The 6,843-nt window shown below is 38.7% G+C and overlaps 1 pseudogene across 1 annotated transcript in view; it reads right to left on the bottom strand.

The window, feature by feature from the left end:
- Positions 1–4,052: 4,052 nt before the first annotated feature.
- Positions 4,053–6,843, bottom strand: part of LOC306639887 (afadin- and alpha-actinin-binding protein-like) — a 182,442-nt pseudogene continuing 179,651 nt past the window's right edge. The window contains exon 2 of the transcript in view: positions 4,053–5,941. The product of the transcript in view is annotated as an afadin- and alpha-actinin-binding protein-like (transcript). The remainder of the gene's footprint in view (positions 5,942–6,843) is intronic.

The raw sequence follows: 6,843 nt of genomic DNA, 5'->3' as shown, positions 1-6,843 counted from the left end.
TCCTATCATGTTATTATGATGGCACATCTGGACCAACTCTGCCATCCCCACTGTCAAATGTAAGCTCTGTTGAATGCAATAAGAATTTTGTACATGCTTATTCCAAACATTATTAACATAAGCAAAAATAGAGAAATGAATAACAAGAAAGATGATAGTTAACACTTACCAACATCTCTGCTCCTCCAGTCTTTAATGTGTTTGGTGTATATTAATAATTTAATCCTTACACATCACTGAAGGTAGGTTTAGTATTAACAGGTTTTAGAGATGATGTAACTAAGGAACAAAGTAGTTGTCCAAGGTCACACCACTAGGAAGTGTTAAGTCAGAATATTACCTGTGTCTGTGTGGTTCCAGAACCTAAATGTTTACAGCTAGGCTAAGGTGACCACATAATTTATCACCCAAACCAGGACACCCTGAAGCAAAGAAAGCAAGCACAAACCCTGGTTGATCCCAGACACACCAGAACATGTGGTCATCCTAGGTTTACTGCTTTTAAAAGATTTAAGTGCAAAAAAAAATCATAAAAATTTTTCTTTGCATGTATAAGATGAGGAAATTTCAGTTAAACTCATCCAGAAATTCCCATTGTTGATAGAATCCCCAACTTCTTAGCATGGCCTCCACGGCCCCTCACCTCCTAGCCCCGTCTATTCTCCAACCTTATGTCCACCAATATCAGAATTACTCTCATTCTGGGTCCTCTAGAAGTCCTCTCTCCATTCTTTAAATGTCTGTGCATTCATCATGTCAACCTTTTGTACGTGTTCTTCTGTTTAGCAACCTAGAGTGGTTTACTTCCCTCACTTTCATGATACTTTATCTTTAACTTCCACAAGGTGAAGAGGAAGGTAATAGTTCCCTTACCTCAGATAGCTACTTAAGGATACAGAGAACTTCTGCCTATATTTCCACCTCTACTTACTGCCTTCATAGTTCCTTTCCAGAGAACTGGCTAATCTGGTTGGTCAGAACCTAAGCACTCATGGCCACTTTTCTTTGGGGGACCAGAGTGTCAATGACATGAGCACACTGTATTCTGTTCCTCCTCCTGTGCATTGCTGAAGCACAGGCTGCCATTTTTCCTCATTTACTTCCTGTGCCCAAGTATTGCAGATCCCTTCCTACTTCAGTCCATGCCACCAAGTTCCATGTTTATAAATACTCTGGATGAGTCCTGCCTTCCAGATGATGTTCCTGCCTCAATTATGCTCCTAGTTCCAGCAGTTGATACATGCATTTAATTTGCACAGTGAAGATAGTCTGTGCCATAAACTCACTTATGATTTTGGGGAAAGAAGAAGGAAGCCCTGTGTTTTGATTAGATTTTTCACTGCTGTGACAAAAAGACACAACCAGCACAATTATAGAAGAGAAAAGGTTTATTTAGGGCCTCACAATTTCAGAGGTCTCAGTCCATGGACAGCAGACTCCATTCCTCCAGGCTCAAGTGAGACTGACCATCATGTCAGAAAAGTGTGGCAGAGGAAGCAGCTCACACGATGATCAGAAAGCAGAGAGAGAAACTCCACTCACCAGATACAAATATATACCCCAAAGTCATATCCAAATTCCCACCTCCTCCAGTCATACCTACCAGCCTTCAGTTACCACTCAGTTAATGCCTATCAGGCGATTAAATCACTGATTGGGTTAAGGCTCTCACAACCCAATCATTTCTCCTCTGAACCTTCTTGCATTGCCTCACGTGTGAGCTTTTATGTGTGAGCTCATATTCAAACTATAACACCCTGTTCATAAGCTCTGGGTTCCCACACATTGTTCCAGAGAAGTCCTGCACTGGGGAGTTACCAGCATGTGTCCTGCAACCAGCAGAATTGGTACCACATTCTCCTTTGCTATTGTTCCTTGTAAGCATGACTCTATCAGCAGGAAACCCCAAAGTAGTAGAGAAAGAATTCCTAAAACCTCTTCTTTGACCCCAGGAACATTCATTGTTCAGGGTTCAAGTTAAAGGTGAGATCCTACTACTGTTTCTATGGCTTGAGGTCCTCCTAATATTAATATCAATTTGTCATGTACTTGTCTTCCTAGCTCTTATTCTTAATTATAATCATGGATTCATCTGGAAAAATAATTTAATTAGCATCATATCTCCTCCATACTATAAGCTCTCCAGAGGAGGAAAAGTCTTTTTCCCACTGCCTATCCTGAGTTCACACCCCATATAACAAAATAAAGACTAATAATAAAAAAGCATACAAATTTATTTAATATAAGTTTCACTTGACATAGGAATCTTCATAAGAAAATGAAAACCCAACAAAACAGTTAAGCCTGGATGTTTTTATAGTAAATTTAATGAAGAGTAGATAGTATAGAAATATTGTAGGGAAAAATATGGTCTAGAGGTAACTGGCTCAGGAAACCTAACAAGTCCTATTCATTCAGATACTTTTTTGTATCCCTGTGTTTTCAGATGAGGATGTTCCTTTCCTCATGGTTCAGGAAGAACGCCTCTAGCATGAGCATCTTATGACTTCCCCAGGAGAAGTTTAGATAATTCTCTCTAGGTTTCATGACCTACTTCAAGGAAGAGAGTCAGGAGCAAGTTCAAAGTGACCTTTTGCTTCTGGCATTTTCTCAGACTTCTTCAGCTTACTGTAATATGCCAGGGTTCCATATTTGGGGCAAGCGTGTCCTGAATCCTGTCAATTCCGTGAAGGTAAAAAGAGTGTTGATCTTCATTTTTCACGTATCTTTGTGCCTACAATATGGCAGGTTCTTAATGAATACATGTGAATGAATGAACAAGTTGAATAAATTATCAGAAGGTTGACATATAATTCTCTACTATTCTTATACTGTGATTGCAGATCTTGGCAATGTATGGACTGAAGTTTTCTTCTGGACTGAGGATTTTCCTGGAATTTCTTTCATGGAACACACTAATGACTAGTAGCTGATCCAAGATTCCTTCAAAAGATAAGGCTACTTACTGAAGTGAATGGGAGAATGGATCTAATCAAATTGTTGAACAGACTATGGAAATATTGTGCTTTCTGGAAGAAAATTGTGACCAAAGGCTGACTTCGATTTCCTTGGCACTTTATGTGCAAGAAAATGATCATGACTGTTTCCTCAATATTCCTCTGCCTCTCTGTTGCCCTGCCATAGTAGAAAAATTTTTCTTCTCATATATTATCTGTAGGTGCCTTTGAAAAATAAAATAACACCTATTTTGTGTCTACTAGGTCAAGCATGGTTCTCCGTTTTTTACGTACATGAATCTTAATCATAGCCATCTGAGACCAGTACTATTATTATCCATTTCATAGAGGAGGAAATAAGGCATAGTCACGGTTTTAATCAGTTTTTCATTGCAATGACCAAAAGCCCTGACAAGAACAACTTAGAGAAGGAAAAGTTTATTTTGGCTCATAGTTTCATAGGTTCCGTGCATAGTTGACCAACTTCATTGCTTAGGGCCAGGGTGAGGCAGAATATCATGGTGGAAGGGTGTGGCAAAGGAAAGCTGCTCAGTTCATGATGGCCAGGAAGCAGAGAAAGAGCCCTCCACCTTCCAGGGACAAAATGTAAACCCCAAAGTCACACCCCCAGTGACCTACTTACTCCAGGCATGCCCTACCTGCTCACAGTTACCACCTGTTAAGCCAATCAAATTCAAATAATTAATGAGAAGGATGCAGACAAAAGTAACACAAAAAACAGGGAGAGGGAGGAGAGATGCACTAAGGAGGAAAGTCAGAGCTCTCAGGAGAGGAAAATAATAAGCACCCGAGAACATGAGTCTACTATCTGGGTTGGTGTGGGAAAGAAAATTCTATGTTATAAAGGGAGTGAGACACCAAGAGAACACCTAAGCTGTTTCTTAGGTGAAGGATTTTGAGAATGTCAGTGATGACAAGAATTTTAAAGCTATTTTCCTGTGTTCCTAGGCTATACCTTACACTTACATGTTATTTTTTTAGTTATTAGAGGTGACTGACTTTATGACATACCCTGTTTCAACTTAGATGGGAAATCTGATGAATATGTTAATGAAAAAAACCCCATCCACACATCTAAGGTAAGTCATCTTTTCTACATGAGAATTTGTGTAGGTCAAGGAGCATCCACTGTAGCAACCTTCCTGTGACCTGGGTCTTGACACCACACTCCACTTCTGATCCATACATTCTCTTCCAACCTGATTTGGTGTAGTTTCTTCAGAAGTTATATTCAGTCCATTGATTGAACCTGCATGCAATCCAAAGCACAGCCTTGGTGTGAAGTTCTACTCTATGTTCAGATACACAGGAACGTGTTGGGCAAAAGTCTGAAGTAGAAGGTGAAGCAGGAAGAGATTTAGTTAGTTTGGACATGCAAACTGGATACCCATTAGACACATGGTGAGGCTTCTTTTGCTATGTCCTTGAGTGCACTTTAAGATTGTCCCGATCAGAACTTCCTGAGAAGGTACTGAAAAGTTTCACATTTTCTGAATTCCAGTGGTCAAATGTAGTCATATTTAAAAATTGCTGCTTTAACCAACTGGATCTTTCTTCTTCAAAAGCCTTTCTCTCCAATTCTAGGCGAATAGCAGCTTCTGTGAAACTTCGCCTTTCTTTCTCAAAATTCTTTTATTGCTCTTTAAAAAGGGATCATTCTTCTTTAAGGTGCTCCTTTTCTTCCAACAAATGACAGTCTGGTAATAGTGTAGTGGTATCATCCTCACGTGCAGTAGCAAGCTGCTGCTGTAAAAGCTGCTGCTGTGTTTTAATTTTTCCTTACATTGCTGAATTTCTAACTCCAGTTTCTCAGTTCCTTGTTCATGGTCTTATGTAATATCATCACATCTTCATCATTAAAACCTTGTAAGTGTACCTTTGAAACTTGGTTATCAAGTTTTTCTACATGACTTTTCAAAATTCTCCACTGTTTTCTGATGCTGTTTGTAAGATGCTCTCTCACATTTTCACAGGGAAGTTCCCACAAACTTTCTCTGGTTAGTTCTCCAGCATCTTCTTCAACATCAGAAATAACAGTTCCTGTACTATCATTTGCTCTTTCTCTAGGTCTCTTCTTTGGGGGAGAAAGAAGAGAAATCATTTCCTTTTTCATTTGCTGAAGATCCTGCTTAAGTTTAGCATTTTCCTTTGGGATTTGTTTCTGATGATATTCATAGTCATTTAAAAGAATTTTATACATTTCATTTCATCTTCATTCCTGGCTTCTATTTTACTAGTCCTCCAAGAGCCTCTTTTTCTATCAGCTCTCCCCACATAATTTAAAACATCCATGGTTATTTTTTCTATCCTTCTTGTTCACAACAAGTTGATACAGACATCCCTTTAGTTTATTATATTCACGCTCTTTTCTCTTCATATCATGATTATACTGAGTAGCTCGACTTGCAATGATGTTTTATAATTTTTGTACCTCATCTTTCTCATTTTTCAGGAGCTGATGCAAATTCCCCTTCTTGCATTACAACTGTCTGTCTCTCTTCTGAAGCCCAATCATTCCCCTCTTGGAGGTTTCCAGTTGTTCCTTAAGTTTTGCACAGCAGTTCTGTAGATGGTCCATATCACTTCCCAGTTTCAGATTCTATGTTTCCACCTTTTCCTGAGCTAAAAAGTTCTTCCACTGGAGTACAAGTAGCTCATTCATAAAATTTAAAACATCAACTATATTTAATTATCTCTTTGTCTCTTTATTTTGTATTCTTCATATAATAAAGGAAATACAAAAGTAGTCAATTCCTGATCAAGATATGAAATACTTTGTTCAATATTCTCTTCTGTGCAGAAGGCACTGAAAAAGCTATGCACATTTTTTGATAAAGGTATTGAAGAATATAGCACTTTCTGTGAGTATAGACTTGATGGAAACATCTTTGTTTCTGAGGTGTGCTGAGAGATATTTGTACTTTCTGCAGACAGATCTGGATCTGTAATAGCCATCCAATCTCCTACAGCAATTTCCAGAACCAGGATACCTGAGGAACTAGTTCAGCACTGAAACATGTAGACCAGGTGCTATCACTGTTCCAAGTAGGCATCTCCAAGTTCATGTTAAGACTCAGGTTCTTAAGACACATCAAAACTCTATAGATCTTTGGGGTAGGCAGCCTTTAATGCAGACCCTGGTATTGCTGCTCTGATAAAAATACCTTTGAGTTATTCCATTCCTTGAGTATCTAGGTTCCAAACAACCAAAACAACCAAAATTCAAAAACTGCCATTACACTAATAATTTGCCTTCTTGCTGAGTTTGTGGTTATTAGGTAGCTTCACAGTTGGAAAACAGGGCACAAACAAAGCATGCCTCTGTCACAGGCCTGAGTCAACAGACTGGAGTCATATCCTGATTTAGGTTACTTAATGCAAGACCATCTCTCCATGCTGGTTTCCTCACCCTTCACTGGATTATTGCTACAGTGTGAGAAACAGTATGGTTAAATGCACAGGATCCAAAGTCAGACCACCTGGTTTCAAACCACAGCTCCACCATTTACAAACTAAGTGATCCTGAACAGAAATCTCCTCTGGGTCTCATTTTCGTCATCATCACAGTCCCTGGGAGCCACCACTCATGGCCATAAGCTATTTTTGAAAGAAGCATAGAAAAGTTTGGAATTTATTTAAACACTATATTTGTAGTACTCAGTTCTTTTGAATTGACATGAATCTGCTACTTTGGGGTTTCATATAAATTATCATATTTTATCCATACAAAGGAACTGTGAGTTAGATACTATTATTTCTACCTTATAGATAAGGAAACTATGGATCAGAGAAGTTAACTAATTTGCTGAAAGTCACACAGATAGTAAATATAAGAGCTAGGATTTGAACTTAGGTCTCAGTCCAA

This window comes from Sciurus vulgaris (genome assembly GCF_902686455.1).
Source record: "Sciurus vulgaris genome assembly, chromosome: 11".
Taxonomy (NCBI): Eukaryota; Metazoa; Chordata; class Mammalia; order Rodentia; family Sciuridae; genus Sciurus; species Sciurus vulgaris.
Note: the sequence above shows the minus strand (reverse complement) of the source record. Positions and strands in the feature narration are given on the sequence as shown.